The sequence below is a fragment of the Mastomys coucha genome, unplaced genomic scaffold (assembly GCF_008632895.1).
Source record: "Mastomys coucha isolate ucsf_1 unplaced genomic scaffold, UCSF_Mcou_1 pScaffold18, whole genome shotgun sequence".
NCBI classification, from domain to species: Eukaryota; Metazoa; Chordata; class Mammalia; order Rodentia; family Muridae; genus Mastomys; species Mastomys coucha.
The window spans coordinates 92,892,437-92,906,945 of NW_022196900.1; the positions used below are offsets into that span (position 1 = coordinate 92,892,437).

Here is a 14,509-nt window from a genome sequence, read left to right on the forward strand (position 1 = left end):
GACCAGGCTGGCCTCAAACTCAGAAATCCGCCTGTCTCTGCCTCCCAAGTGCTGGGATTAAAGGCCTGTGCCACCACCACCCAGCTACTGCAGGCTTCTTAAGGAAAGGGCTATTGTTAGTTCTTAGAGGCTAATGCATGGGACACTTATTGGGAGGGCATGGTCAAACAGTAACAGCAGCCCGGGGATGTAGCACTTGTCTAGCATTTGTGAAGGCCTGGGTTCAGTTCCCAATCTCTCTTTCTCTCTCTCTCTCTCTCTCCCTCTCTCTCTCTCTCTCTCTCTCTCTCTCTCTCTCTCTCTTACACCCACACCCACACACACACACACACACACACAATCAACTACCATTTCCTAACATGAACAGAGTGCTAAGTTGTTGTTTTCCAGGACAGGGTTTCTCTGTTGTAGTCCTGGCTGTTCTGGAACTCAAATGTAGAGCAGGCTGGCCTGGAACTGAGAGATCCAACTTCCTCTGCTTCTAGAGTGCTGGGATCAAAGGTGTGAGCCACTACTTCGGACTGAGTGTAAGCTATTAACATTTCCTTCATACACTACTTCATTCAATCCACACGAATCATTATAGCAGGCACGCACTATTATTCTCATTTTGCAGATTAGAAACCGAGGTGCAGAGATGTGGAAGTCTGAGGTTTCATAACTGATAAATGGTGGAGTTATGATAGGACTCGGATCTGTTCTGTTCCAAAGCTTTGTTGTTGTTGTTGTTGTGTGTTTCAAAGCTTTTGCTTTGAAAGAGTTAGTAAGTGATTGATGGGGCCATGAACACTTCAGAGAAAGTTCTAGCTCTCCCTGCACATGCTTGGTTCTCCCTTCTGAGTGTTTGCAGCGCAGAAAGTCAGAGCCGACAGATAGAGGGCTCAGGAAAGGCCCTCTCTGGCTCTGAAGCAAGCCTGTGATCAAGCTTATTTTTCATGGGAAGAAGCATTTTTGAATCTCCTAGTCTAAAAATAAACCACAATTTTTAGGGGCCCTTGGGGACTAGCCCAGGCATTTCAGGACAGCGATTTGCCTATCTGAAACGCAGGAAAATAATCAGAAGCCCAAAGCCCTTCCCCTCTTCCCACAGAATGATGTTCTGGAAGTGCCGGTGCCGTGCTGTGGTTCTTTTGCAAGACCATGGAGAAGCTGAGGACAGTCTAACACACATTCATCTCTTTGTGAGGAGGCATAGAGCAGAAACAGGTCACTCTGCTGCAAAAACCTGTGGAGAGAACTTGCAGCTGTCAACTGGGAGGTGTGCCAAGACACATGCCCTGGGGCCTGCACAATCCACCTGGGGCCTGGAAGACACATGCCCTGGGGTGTGCACAATCCACCTGGGGTCTGGAGACTGGGGAACTGGTTTCTGCTCTAAAGGCATCGTTCAGTAAACCTCTTCCTTATGAACCCTAGAGGCCTTCCCCTATGAAATGGCTGGGTCAGTTTTCTCTCTTTGCATTCCTTTTTCCTTTCTCTTTCTTCTTTTCTTTTCTTCCCTTTTCTTCTCTTTCCTTTCTCTCTTTCTTTCTTCTTCTTCTTTTTTTTTTTCAAGACAGGGTTTCTCTGTGTAACCCTGGTTATCCTGGAACTCACTCTGTAGACCAGGCTGGCTTCGAACTCAGAAATCCACCTGCTTCTGCCTCCCAAGTGCTAGGATTAAAGGCGTGTGCCACCACCGCCCGGCTCCTTCTTTCTTTCTTTCTTTCTTTCTTTCTTTCTTTCTTTCTTTCTCCCTTTCTCTCTTTCTCTTTTTCTTTCTTTCTCTCTCTCTTTCTTTCTTCCTTTCTTTCTTTCTCTCTTTCTCTTTTGAGACAGGTTCTTAACAATGTCATGTGGCCCAGTCTGGTCTTGTACTCTTGTGGTTCCAGGCCTGTACCACCCAGCCTGGAGACTGGGTGGGTCATCACTAGGATACTGTGTGAAGTTAGAAGCTAGAAATACCATTGATGGAGGTAATTTTGAAAATAAGAATGATAATCACAGTTTGTGCCTGGTAGTTTCTATAAAGCATCACATTGATTTTACTTATTTTCGGAAACAGCATCCTACTGAATGGTCCAGGCAATAAACAAATGTGTAGTCCTTCCCAAGTGTTGAAATTACAGACATGTATCACTATGCTTGGCTTATCACATTTAAATTAATCAACTAATTAACTAATTAATTAATCCTTTGGTGCTAGGAATTGAACCCAGGACTTAGTGCTTGTTAGGCAAATGCTCTACCACTGAGCTAGTTTGTCAAATCTAGACAAATACCACACAGATTATTCTTATTTCACTAATTATTCTTATTTCACAAACGGAGGGACAGAGGCTCAGTGAACTCCTGTGAGCTGGGAAATAGGTTTGTCACATCACAACTTGAGTTTCACAAAAATGTGTGGGTTCTCATGCCCAGAAATCACTAAGAAACAAATGAAACATTTGTTTATTTAATTAGAGGCAGAGTATTATGTAGCCCAGAATGGCCTCAAGCTGGGCTTACTCTGTTGCTGAGGATGACCTTAACTTTGTTTAAAAAAAAAAAAAACAAAACCCTTTATTTGTTTTAAACCCCTGTACTCAGGAGGCAGTAGCAGACCTCTGAGTGTGAGGCCAGCCTCTCTTACAGATCTAGTTCCAGGACAGCCAGAGCTACACAGTGAAACCTTCTCTGCCTTGAAAACATCAACAAAAGCAACAAACGTTATTTATTTATTTATTTTTCTGGGGGGTGGTAGTCGAGACAGGGTTTCTCTGTGTAGCCTTGGCTGTCCTGGAACTCACTCTGTAGACCAGGCCAGTCTCGAACTCAGAAATCTGCCTGCCTCTGCCTCCCAAGGCGTGCGCCACTACTGCCTGGCTTATTTATTAATTTTTTTATGTGGATGAATGTTTTGTTTATGTGTATGTATGCGTACCCTCTATGTACCCGGTACCTGCAAAGACCAGAAAAGAGCTTTAGATCCTTTGGAGCTGGGGCTGCAGATTGTTGTGGGTGCTGGGGACAGAACATAGATCCTTTGCAAAATGCTCTAACAAATAGACTAGCTCCCCAGTCATGAAGTTTTTCTTTCTCTTTCTCTCTTTTTTTCTTTCTTTCTCTTTCTTTTTTTTTCCTCTGAGACAGGATTTCACTATGTAGCTCTGGCTGTTCTTGAACTTACTATGTAGACCAGGCTGGCCTCAAACTCACAGAACTCTGCCTGCCTCTGCCTCCCAAGTGCTGGGATTAAAAGCATTTGCCACTATGCCAGTCTCTGCAGTTGAATTCCTGAATTTTCTGGCTTTACCTCTCCCGAGTACTAGAATTACAGGTATATGCTACCACATCCGTCTATGCAGTGTTTGTGACTGAAGCCAGGGCATTGTGCATACTAGACAAATGCCTTACCAACGGGACCGTATCCTCAGTTCTAAAGGGTACTCCAGGCTGGCCCTAGACATGTGATTCTCCTGTCTCATTCTCTTCAGCATTTGCCTACCAGCACTCATGGCCATGGATGGCATTATTTCTTTTTTTTAAAGATATGTTCTCTTATTCGTAGCCTAGCTTGTCTCAAACTAGTAATGCACCTGCCTCCTGAGTGCTGGGATTAAAGATAGGAATGTGCCACTACCACACCCAGCTGGAGGTCAACTGGATACAAGTTATAATGTATCCATGGCCCTGTGAGAGCTCCAGTCAGTGCCATCAGGTACTGCGAGCTGAGAGGGTTGGCTATTGCCTTGGGGGAACTAGGAGGACATGCTCAGGAGATGAGGTGACAAGCAGAAGGCCGGATGTGGGAAAGCGGTGGGTGTACTGAGGGAAGTTTGGGTAAACTTCGGAGTGTGTGTATGAAGGTAGGAAGTGAGCATACCAGGATTTGGCCTTTGTTCCATAGGCAATAAAGAGCTTACACAAGAGGCGTCTCCAGAGACCAGCCATACTCTTGCAGTCAGAGAGGAAGCAGTTCTTAGCCATCTGTGTCCTGGCTTGTGCAGGCTGCTGGGTGCCAGCGTGTGGGAGGGCGTCCACAGAATGTCTCTGAATGTGGCCTGTGCTCTGCAGGGTTTGGGTCCTGGGCTACCTTCATGGTCCACTTCCCCCGGGGGGTTCTCTGAGCCCTAATACTTTGCACAGAGAAGGCATTGGTGGGACTTTTTGAGACTAACTGGCCACTGCCGATTCCCATTTTAAAGAAGGAAAAAGTAAGGAATTTAGAAGGGGAAAGACTTTCCTGGCGGCACCTGAGGGAATGAATGTGGAGTTAGTGGAACTAGAAGTCATGACCTCTGAGCCACGCCCAGTTCCTTCTCCACACTCACTGAGTAAGTGGTGTTTGGTTGAGCGGTTACTCCATTTCAGGCCCTAATCCCTTTGCACGGACGGTTTGACCGCCCTCTCCCAACGTCTTCGAGAGCGTTCCTTTCGAGTGCGGTCTTGCCTTCTAAGTCAGGTTTTCTGCGGAGCCTAGCCCAGGTTCGGGGCATCTGACTAGGAAGGCAATGAAAACTTGGCAAGGTTCAAACCCTAAGCTTGAAAGTGGGAAGGCTTTTAAAAGAGGTCCGAAGGGGCGTGGCCCGGCGTCCGCCCCGCCCCGGAGCGCTGACGCCACACAAGGCCCCGCCCCTCATTGTCAGTCTCCGGGAGCCTGAGCAGGCGCCGGCCGCTGGGAGCGGAGCGCCGGATCCTCCGGCGGCGGGAGCGCGGGCCGCAGCCGCGGAGGTGAGGCGGCGGCGGGAGTGTGCCCAGCCAGGCGGGCGGCCCGGGGGCCCAGCTTGGGTACCGGAGGTGAGGGGGTCTCGGCCGGGGTGTCCTGGGGGGCGGCGGGGAGTGCGCGCGGGGTCTGGAAGTGGAGCCGGGAAGGGGAGGTCTCCGGCGGGCCAGCCCGAGAGAGTGTGGCCGGAGTTGGAGGGAGAGACTCCGAGATTTTTTTTTCTTTTTTCTTTTTTCTTTTTTTTTTTTCCTTCCCGAGGAGGGGGAGGGACGTTTCTGCGGAGACTGGGGAGACGCCAAGGGAGGGCGAGCGAGCGCGGCTGGGGCGGCCCGGGGGTCGTCCGGGTCCTCGCCGGGCTCCGCGGGGCGGCGGGCCGGGAGGAAGGAAGTGAGCGGACAGGAAGGGCCGCGGCCGGTGTGCGGGACGCGACACGCGGGGGACGGGGAGAGGCCCGCGGCGGCCCCGGGGCGTCCGCAGCTGTCGGCCCCGGGGCTGCGGCCCGCCTGCGCGGCTCCCGCCGGCGCGCGGCTCGGTCTCGCGGCCAGACCGCCGCGGCCCGGGAAGGAATTCGAGGCATTCGCTTTGTTTAAGTTGCCAGTCGACAGTCCCGAGGACTAATTAATGGTGGAATCTGCAGGGGCGCTCGGGTAGCCGCCGGCCCCCTCCCGCCGCCGCCGCCGCGGTGAACTTTCCGCAGCGCGCAGCTCGCACCCCGCCCCGCGGCCCGGCAGGGAAGGGAGCCATGGCTTCCCGAAGCGAAGCGCTGGAATGAAGTGCGGTTTCGGGAGCCGCTTTTGGCCCGCGGCTGGCCAGACGACGAACGAGGGGGAAGCCGGCGTCCTTGGCACCGCGGGGCTGGCTGGTGGGTTCCGCAGCTCGGTGGGGACCTCTCCGAGGTGCCTGCGGTTTCTGCTAATTACCTCGCGGGAGCCTCAGCCGGCCGAGAAAGACCCATCTTGCTACGGAGCATCTGTTTCTTCATCGCGTCAGCCCCTTTCCTAACACTGCAGAGCTTGTTGTGGCTTGTTTCGGAAATGCCGAGGCGGGTGCTCACACTTCGGGGTGGGAGAGGGGAAGGGAGCAGGCAACAACCCCCCCCACCCCCACCCCATCCCCCTTCACACACCTCCTAGGGGGGGAAAATCTCCGCAGTGTTCTTTAACCGAGGAGCTTGCAGATTCTCTGTCGCACCTTCCATGACTTGAATGACCTTGGGGGAAAGGATTGTGCTTCTGAGCGCCTCGTGGTGGCTTTTCTGTCCATCGAGGAGAAAATAACTCTCTGGACCTCAGTGCTTTTTGGAAGATATTTCTGAGAATTGGGTTTTGTTCAGGGTATTTCTTTTTTACCAGCTGCTGTCTGTGGTTCTGGCTTAAGGATCTGGACTAGTGACAGAGCCCGGAAGAATTCAGATCACCTAGGAAGATTTAGCAACCCCAGATGAGGGGAGACTATTTCTTCTGGGAAAAATCTGTACAGTATGTTCCAGACTGCCTTCTGTCACTTTGTGTGCAGCTTTGGTGGCATTTGTGTGGTTAAATTCTATAACCCCCTTAGAAATTCTTCTCTTGTTAGAAATAATTGTTTTGCACAGAATTTCCCCTTGGGGCAGATTAAGGTTTTGCTCAATTTACTCGGAAGAATTTTCCAGGTTTCTAAAATTAAATCACTTTTCTAAACATAGCAGCTAAAGTTTGAAAAACTAGAAATAGTGGGATGGGTAAGGAATGGATTGGACTATGAAGGCAGCAAGTATCGGTTCACAGCTGACCATTCTCTGATAACATGGAGTTTTAAAAAGATTTGTCTTTCTGTATATGGGAATGTTCACAGGAGGTCAGGTGCTTTCTGAGCCCGGACACCCCTCGGGTTTTTGTTATAGGCAGCTGCCTGGTTGGGAGCTGCCTGACGTGTGTGGAAACTGAACTTTGGCCTTCTGGAGAGCAAGAAGGGTTCTTAAACATTTGGCCCTCTCTCTAGTTCCCATAACATGGATTGTTAGTCTTCCTTGATTTTTTTTTTTTTTTTTTTTTTAAGCCAGAAGACCAAGAAAGGAAACTAATAATGTTGAGTTGTCATTCAATAATACCGCTGGGTAGTGAGTACGTTATATAGTCATCTCAACAAGTCTGTGAAATGCTAGTTGAGCAAATTGAAGGTCAGAATGTAAGAGTGACAATCCCAAGCTCTTACCTGTAACCAGCAAGGAGTGGTGCTGCAATTCAAAAGTCGAGTCAGTTTGGAAGGTCACTGTTAATTCCACCGTGCATGCTGCCTTGGAACTGAGGAACTTAATTTCTGCATTTTTGAGTCAGCCCACTGGGTCACTGAGAACCTTAGAATAAATCACTCAAGTATTTTACAATAAATAGCCTTCTTCCAGAGTGTTGTCAGTATGCTTCGGCAGCATGTTTTTGTTGGTACAAAGAGTATATAAAAATATGTGCTTTAGGGTTGGAGAGATGGCTCAGCTGTTAAAAGCATTGACTGCTCTTCCGAAGGTCCTGAGTTCAAATCCCAGCAACCACTGTAATGAGATCTGATGCCCTCTTCTGGGGTGTCTGAAGACAGCTACAGTGTACTTACATATAATAAATAAATTAATTTCAAAAAATATGTGCTTTATATAGTGGATGCTTAATGTTTTACTTATGTTGGATTAAAACAGTGGATGCATAAGTTGCTCATACATTTCATCTATATAAAGGAACTTGGTTGTAATGATCCTACAGTAGAGGCCACCATTAAGGTGACATTCAGGATCCAGGAATTAAAACATTTTCATGTAACGGTTTTGGAGCAGTACTCAGTAAAGCACACTGCTTGTAAGACACACATATTCCAACCTGAAGGATTGATGCACATAATAGACACTCAGAAAATGTATTTGCTGAGTGAATGAATGTATATGTTATTGATAAATAATTTATATAGGATATAACTAGCCAGTGTTAGGCGTATAGTTTGGACTTTGCTAAAGTTATAGAGTTGGACAGTTGTGAAGTTATTGCTTCTACCTTTATTTTACATTTTAAGGAATTGGTAACAGATTGATCCCAAGGAAGGTTAGGTTTCTGTGCTTAGATTTTATTCTGTGAAATCAGAATAAATACTAGGGCATCTGTATGACAGCTTGGTAGGAAATAGGGAAACCTTAAATATTTAATGCTGAGCATAAGAGAGGAAGTAATGATTATATTTGGAAAGAAGTATAGATTTTAGTTACTTCAAGGCCAAAGGATATATTTTTGCTAAAAGTAATCCTAGTTAAAGTTTCATTGTATTTTTTTTGTTTTTTCAAGACAGGGTTTCTCTGTGTAGCATTGGCTGTCCTGGAATTTTGTAGACCAGGCTAACCTGCCACCACCATCTGGTTATAGTTTCTTCTTGTTGTTTGTTTGTTTTTCAATGATTTATTTTTATGTGCATTGGTGTTTAGCCTGCATGTATGTTTGGTTCTTCTGGAACTGGAGTTACAGACAGTTGTGAGCTGCCATGTGGGTGTTGGAAATTGAAGCAGGGTCCTCTGGAAGAGCAGTGATGCTCTTAGCCATCTCTCCAGCCCTGAAATGTTCAAATGTTCACATAATGCTTAAAGGCAGAGATGCTGTGAGATGTTTGAAAGTCCTGCCTTCCCAGGTGCAACAAATTGATCTCTGACTTATTTTAGCCAATATTTTTCAAAGGAGAGGATATATTAGGCAGAACTTGTGGCTTGCTAGGGAGACATCTGACTTTTCTTTCTGTATATTTTTCTTTCTTTTTTTTTTCCGTATATTTTTCTTGAATCACTAAACTTGTCTCAAGTTGCTGTAGCTTAAGTCTGTCTTAGGAAATGCTGAAACCTTTCCTGCAGAGCTTTTAGATTCCAGAGTCTAGAAGTAGCCACAATTCTATTTATTATTTTCCTCCTTTCTCTCTCATTTTTATTTATGTTGTATAATTCTCCATTTCTATCTGTGAGTTTGTCTGAGAATGAAAACTCTTGTTAGCATCAACTATTGTCCCCCCTCTCCTTATACTATTAGGAAATAATAATTAAATTAAAATACCCCACAGACTACTCAACATTTTGGGTGACTGTAGGGAGAAAATTATAGTAGCTTACTTCATATTATAAAGTAGTTATTATCCTCATTTTATATTCAAGGGAGCTGAGCTCAGATCAGTTCCAGACCCTGTGAGGGGCAGACAGGTTGAATCTTTATTTCATTCTCCTCTAGTGTCCTGGTGGGGGTAGCTCAAAGAACACACTTTAAGGTACTGTGTTAGAATTGGAGCTCCAGTGTAGTAGGCCTGGTGCTGCTGTTTTCATCTCTTCTTAGCTCCTAGAGATGCTGCCTCGGTATTTGTAGCTCATCTTTTATTGCACAATCCCCTCTCAGACTCAGCATTTATTGTTTTCAAGTATAGTACTTTGTATTCATTTACTGTTTGAGCCACTCCTTCCCTTTATACATGATCCAAAGTTCCCATCTCTGTAGTTTGTTATCCAGGAACTTCATACTTGGCCTGTACCCTCACTTTGTTTTATCTGGACAGTCTTACTTATTTATTTAATTTGAGTTTTGTGATAGGGTCTCATATAGCCCAGGCTGATCTTAGACTCTCTGTATAGCTAAGGAAGTAGTGGGGAGAGAAAGTGTGTGTGTGTGTGTGTGTGTGTGTTTGTGTGAGTGTTTTGTAGAGGATTACATAGCTGAGTAAGTGCTCTGCCAATTTTTTCTTTCTTCTCTCTCTCTCACATATGGTGGGTAAGTGCTCTTCTTCAGAACTGTATCCCACCCTGTTCTTACCTTGTATTTTGAGATAGTTGTTAACTAAGTTGCCTGGGTTTAAACTTACTCTGTCAACTAGGATGACCTTGAACTTCTCTTTTGTAAAGATTTGTCTTTGTGTTTGAGAGAGAAAATTGTGTGTGTGTGTGTGTGCGGGGGTGGCTCCTTTCTGTAGGTAAGGTGGGAAGAAACAGGAAAAGACTTGGAAAAAAGGGAGGAAAAGAAAGGGAGGAAGAGCTGAGCAGTACGTGGTTGACTGGAGGATTGACTCTAGAATTTTTTTTTTTTTTTTTTTTTCGAGACAGGGTTTCTCTGTGTAGCCCTGGCTGTCCTGGAACTCACTTTGTAGACCAGGCTGGCCTCGAACTCAGAAATCCGCCTGCTTCTGCCTCCCAAGCGCTGCGATTAAAGGCGTGCGCCACCACCGCCGGGCCGAAACCTCTAGATTTTTAAGTTGGTGCTGGGATCTGAACTCTGGTCCTCATATTTGTCTAGGAACAGTTTTTTTTAAAATCCCTTTAAATTATTATTTTTTAATCGTGGACTTCATCCTGTCTCTGCTCTGGGACAAGTTTTTGTTTTTTGTTGTGGTTTTTTTTTCCTTCATTTCAGATAGGGTTTTAGACAGCTGTCTTGGAAGTAACTGTGCTGGCATTGAACTCAGAGATCCACCTGCCTTTGCCTCCTGAGTGCCTAAGTTTGTTGCATATCAGAGATACTTGTCACTACCCTGTCTTGTCAGTCCTTTTCCATTATTCCCTATTACTGGCTTTTGTTGCTTTTCGTAGGACCTATTATGATTTATAATGATACACCTGCTTGCATGATTATTATCTGTCTTCCTACTATACTCCATAGGAGCAAAGAAGTTATTTGTTTTGTTTTTGAGTGTATGCATTCCTAGTACCCACCACAGTATGACATATTGTATTTAGTAAATATTTAATAATTATATCCCAAAATTAACACCTTTGTTTGTATCATCTTTTTTGGGATAGTGATAATATTATTGTTTGCCGTTGTCGTCATCTTATTCCAGGTATAGATCTAGAGTGATTTTTACATTTGTTATAATAATTATGTCCCAAGTACTGTTCTGAAGAAAACACACACACACACACACACACACACACACACACACACACACTCTTACACATGGAGTCATATCGAGGTCCTGACACAAGGAGTGGATATATAAAGAAATACTGTGTCTTCAGAAGCCCTTTGTAAGCAAATATTTAGGAAAGTATGGTGGTTGAAGTTAGAGAATTTCACTTGTTTTTTTGTGACTTTTCAGTATAACTTTCCTTGCTTTTACATAGATCAGTTGTGGTATTTTGGGGTTCTAGATTTCTTGCTATGTAATTTTATGGTCAGATACTCCTCTTTGAGCTATCTGGAAGGTACTAGACTAGCTTTTCAAATACTAGTGTCAGAGCTTCCTAAAATGGGAAGTTTTATATTTATTTGATGGAATTCTAAACTGAACTTGCTATATAGTGACTCCCTTATCTGGCTTTATTTTTTTGTAGTTTGTTACCTATAGTCAGTCTTTGGTCTAAAGATAACTCTTGACTTGGGGTTATGAAGGTAGCTAAGTGGATGGACTTGCTTAGTGTGTGCAAGGGCCTAGGTTTCCTTTCTAGCAAGAACCTTCCCCCGCCCCATTTAAACTTTTTTTTGAGAGAGGATTTTTTGTCCTAGAACTACCTCTGTAGACCAGGGTAGCCTCAAACTCAGAGATCCACTTGCCTTTGCTTTCTGAGTGCTGGGATTAAAGCCATATACTTTGCCTGGGTATATGTAAAGCCATACACAAAGCTCCCACTCCCATTTTAAAATATAATTCAGCTAAATTTTTTTAGACAAGGTCTCATGTATCCGAAGCTGCCCTTGAACTCATGATCTTCCTGCCTCAACCTTCTAAGTTCTGAGATTACAGATGTGTACCATTATGCCTGACATTTTAAAGTTTTATTTCCCTCCCACTTTTAGCCTTCAAAAGTTTTATTACAATGTTTTATTTTAATTACCCTATTTTCTATTAATCTCCTTATGTGCCTAATTTATAAGATAAGTTATATCATAGATTTGTATAGTGCAAATATTCAAGTGTCATAGAATACTCAAGTTTCTTGCTCAGCTTCCAGGTACCTACTAGGGTCTTGAGATGTGTATCCTGTGCATAAGGAAGGGCTGTTGTACTTTCTTTGAATTTCTTTTTAGAGCATGTTGTACATTTCCTAAACCTGATGAATCTTCATTTTTAAGAGCTTTATGTTTAACCTTTGGCAGTTAGACAAGTGAGTTTTTGGTGTCAAAGAGGCCATGTAATTCTAAAAGGTGAAGAATGGGATTTCCTTATGTGTGAGGCTTGCCTTTGAGAATCCTACAAGTGGGGTTTCAAAGGTTCTGAGTCTTGATTGCATGAATAGAAGAAGAGAGTCTTGCTTCCTGAAATGATTCCCTTTGAAAAACATCCTTGATTTGGCCTTGTGGTAAAATCAGTGCTCAAATATAGCTTATTAGACTTGTATTATGATTGAGTTTGGAATTCTCTTGATGAACTGTTAGCTTGTATTAATATCAGTGTGATTTTTATTTGTAACCTTAGAAAAATAATAGTGTTAGGCCATGCTTGGTATGGTAGCACAGGACTGTAATCCCAACAGGAAGTTGAGGCAGGAGGATTGTAAGTTGGAGACCAGACAGAGCTATATAGGGAGACCCTTCCTCAAACAAAAATGAAAAGGAAATATTTTATGGTCTGTTGATGCCCAAATCTGTAGAGTAACAGATTAAACTTTATAGTTTTTTTTTAAGATTTATTTATTTATTTTATGTATATAAGTACGCTTCAGCTGTCTTCAGACACACCAGAAGAGGGTGTCAGATCCCATTACAGATGGTTGTGAGCCACCATGTGGTTGCTGGGAATTGAACTCAGGACCTCTGGAAGAGCAGTCAGTGCTCTTAACCACTGAGCTACCTCTCTAGCCCTAAACCGTAGTTTATAATCACAAGGGTGAAATCTCTTTTTCAGACCTACTTACCAAGGGTTATTTGTGTAAGTTTTCTGCAGAAGATGAAAAGTTCAAAGTAGAAAACTATAATTCATCTTAGCATCTATTTATATATGAGCACTTTTGTATAGATTATATTGTTTCTACTTTATAGATTTGAAAGGTCAGTTAGCCCCAGTTGTCAGTGTCAAGCAAGGTTCTTAAACATACCTAGAACTCTACTGTTCAAGCCAGCACACTGGATCGTTTTATTAAATATGTACATGAAATATCATTTTTCTCTGAGAAGTATAACCAGTACTTTGTCATGCTGATTGGAAGAATATCATTTTTAGGTTTAAAATTTTCATTTATATATTTATATGTTGAAATAAAATTATACATTCATTTATATATTGAGATAAAATTGCATCATTTCCTGCTTCCCTTCTCCCAAACCCTCCTATATACTCCTTGTTCTTTTTCAGATTCATGGTCTCTTTTTTTCATTAATTGTTGTTACACACATGTGTATGTGTATATATATGTATAAATACACACACACATATGTGTTCCTAAATACATAAACATGGCTGCTCAATCTGTATAATGTTACTTATATGTATGTTCTCGGGCTACCATTTGGCATTGGATAACCAATTGTACTCTTCCTTGGAGAAGACTATTTCTCTGGATCGCAGCATTCCTTAGTTGCCCGTAGTTCTTTGTGAGGATCAAGGCATCCTAGTTTTCTCTGTTGATTTAGTGTGTCTAATGTTGTCCTTGGTCAGTTCTTGTTTAAGGCAGTCATGTTGGTGAGACTTTATGGGTGTAGCTTTTGATATTACTAGGAAACAAAATTTCATAGCAAACTCTGTTATCCTAGCATTTACAATCTTTCTGCCTCTTCTTCCACACAAATACCTTGGTAGCTGCAAGTAGCAGCTCTCTGATAGTACTTAAAACCCATTCAACCAAAGAGAAATCATACCTGGTACCAGAAACCTAGATGACTACCCGGGCTAATGAAGTCATGTATCTTGGAGAGAAGAGAACTTATAGCTTTCCCTTTCTAAACCAGCATAATCTCATTTAGATTTTGATGGTTGTAGAGATTCATTAAATATCTATATGGGAGACTGACAGTAGCTATTGGTAAGATATTAAAAATTAAGTTAGACTCACAAACTACTGTTAGTAGATAGTTACCTGTGTATAACTGTATGGTGTCTTGGTTTAACTAAGAATGCTATGTTTTAAAATCGTTTATTTTTTATTTTTTTGGAATACTGGTGATTAAACCCAAGACTTTATACATGCTGGGCAAGTCTTGTACCATGGTGTTGTTGTTGTTTTTGTTTGGTGCGTGTGTGCGTGTGTGTGTGTGTGTGTGTGTGTGTATACATGTACATTTGTACTAGGTATATGATACATATAGAGACCAGAGGACTTTGGGTGTTGTTTGAGACAGGATATCTTATTCACTGCTTTGTATACCAGGCAGCTAGCCTGCAAGCTTCTGGGAATTCTTCAGTCTCTATCTTCTATTTCCCTTTTAGGGTGCATCAGGGTTACAGAAGCACATGCAACAACATCTGGCTTTATGAGGGTTCTGGGGTTCCAAACTCAGGTTGTCAGGCTCGAATGACAAGTGCTTAGATCTACTGAGCCATCTCCTCAGCTCTTCACTGTTCCTCCTCCTCTTCTCTCGTCCTTCCCTTTCTGTGATTACACAGGTGGGTGCCACCAGGCCTTGCAGGAATACTTAATTTTTGTGCTTTCTGCCACAATTGTACATGAGATATTCTTAATGTACTTTGATAAGATTAGACATTATCAACGTCTTTTTTGTAGGAATTTGTCTGACGATTAGGTTAACTAACACTTTTGAGGTTAGATTCTAAATCAATTTGACAGTAACCATAAAAGTTTTAAGAGAGATTGGGTGTAGCCCAGTAGTAGAGTGCTTGCTTAACATGCTGGAGGCCCATGCTTAGTTAGGTCTCTCAGTAACACATGCTGGAGGCCCATGCTTAGTTAGG

General features: G+C 43.4%; 1 protein-coding gene across 10 annotated transcripts in view; it reads left to right on the top strand.

The window, feature by feature from the left end:
• Positions 1–14,509, top strand: part of Luzp1 (leucine zipper protein 1) — a 97,122-nt gene that overhangs the window by 9,412 nt on the left and 73,201 nt on the right. For 6 of the 10 annotated variants that reach the window (XR_004121137.1, XR_004121138.1, XM_031379099.1 and 3 more), the window contains exon 1: positions 4,617–4,761. The exons of 2 other annotated variants lie outside the window; for them this stretch is intronic. The gene's annotated coding sequence lies outside the window, so the exon portion shown is untranslated. Of the gene's footprint in view, positions 1–4,276; positions 4,299–4,605; positions 4,762–14,509 lie in introns of those variants that run through there. 2 more of the 10 variants (XM_031379104.1, XM_031379101.1) reach the window with 2 other exon arrangements.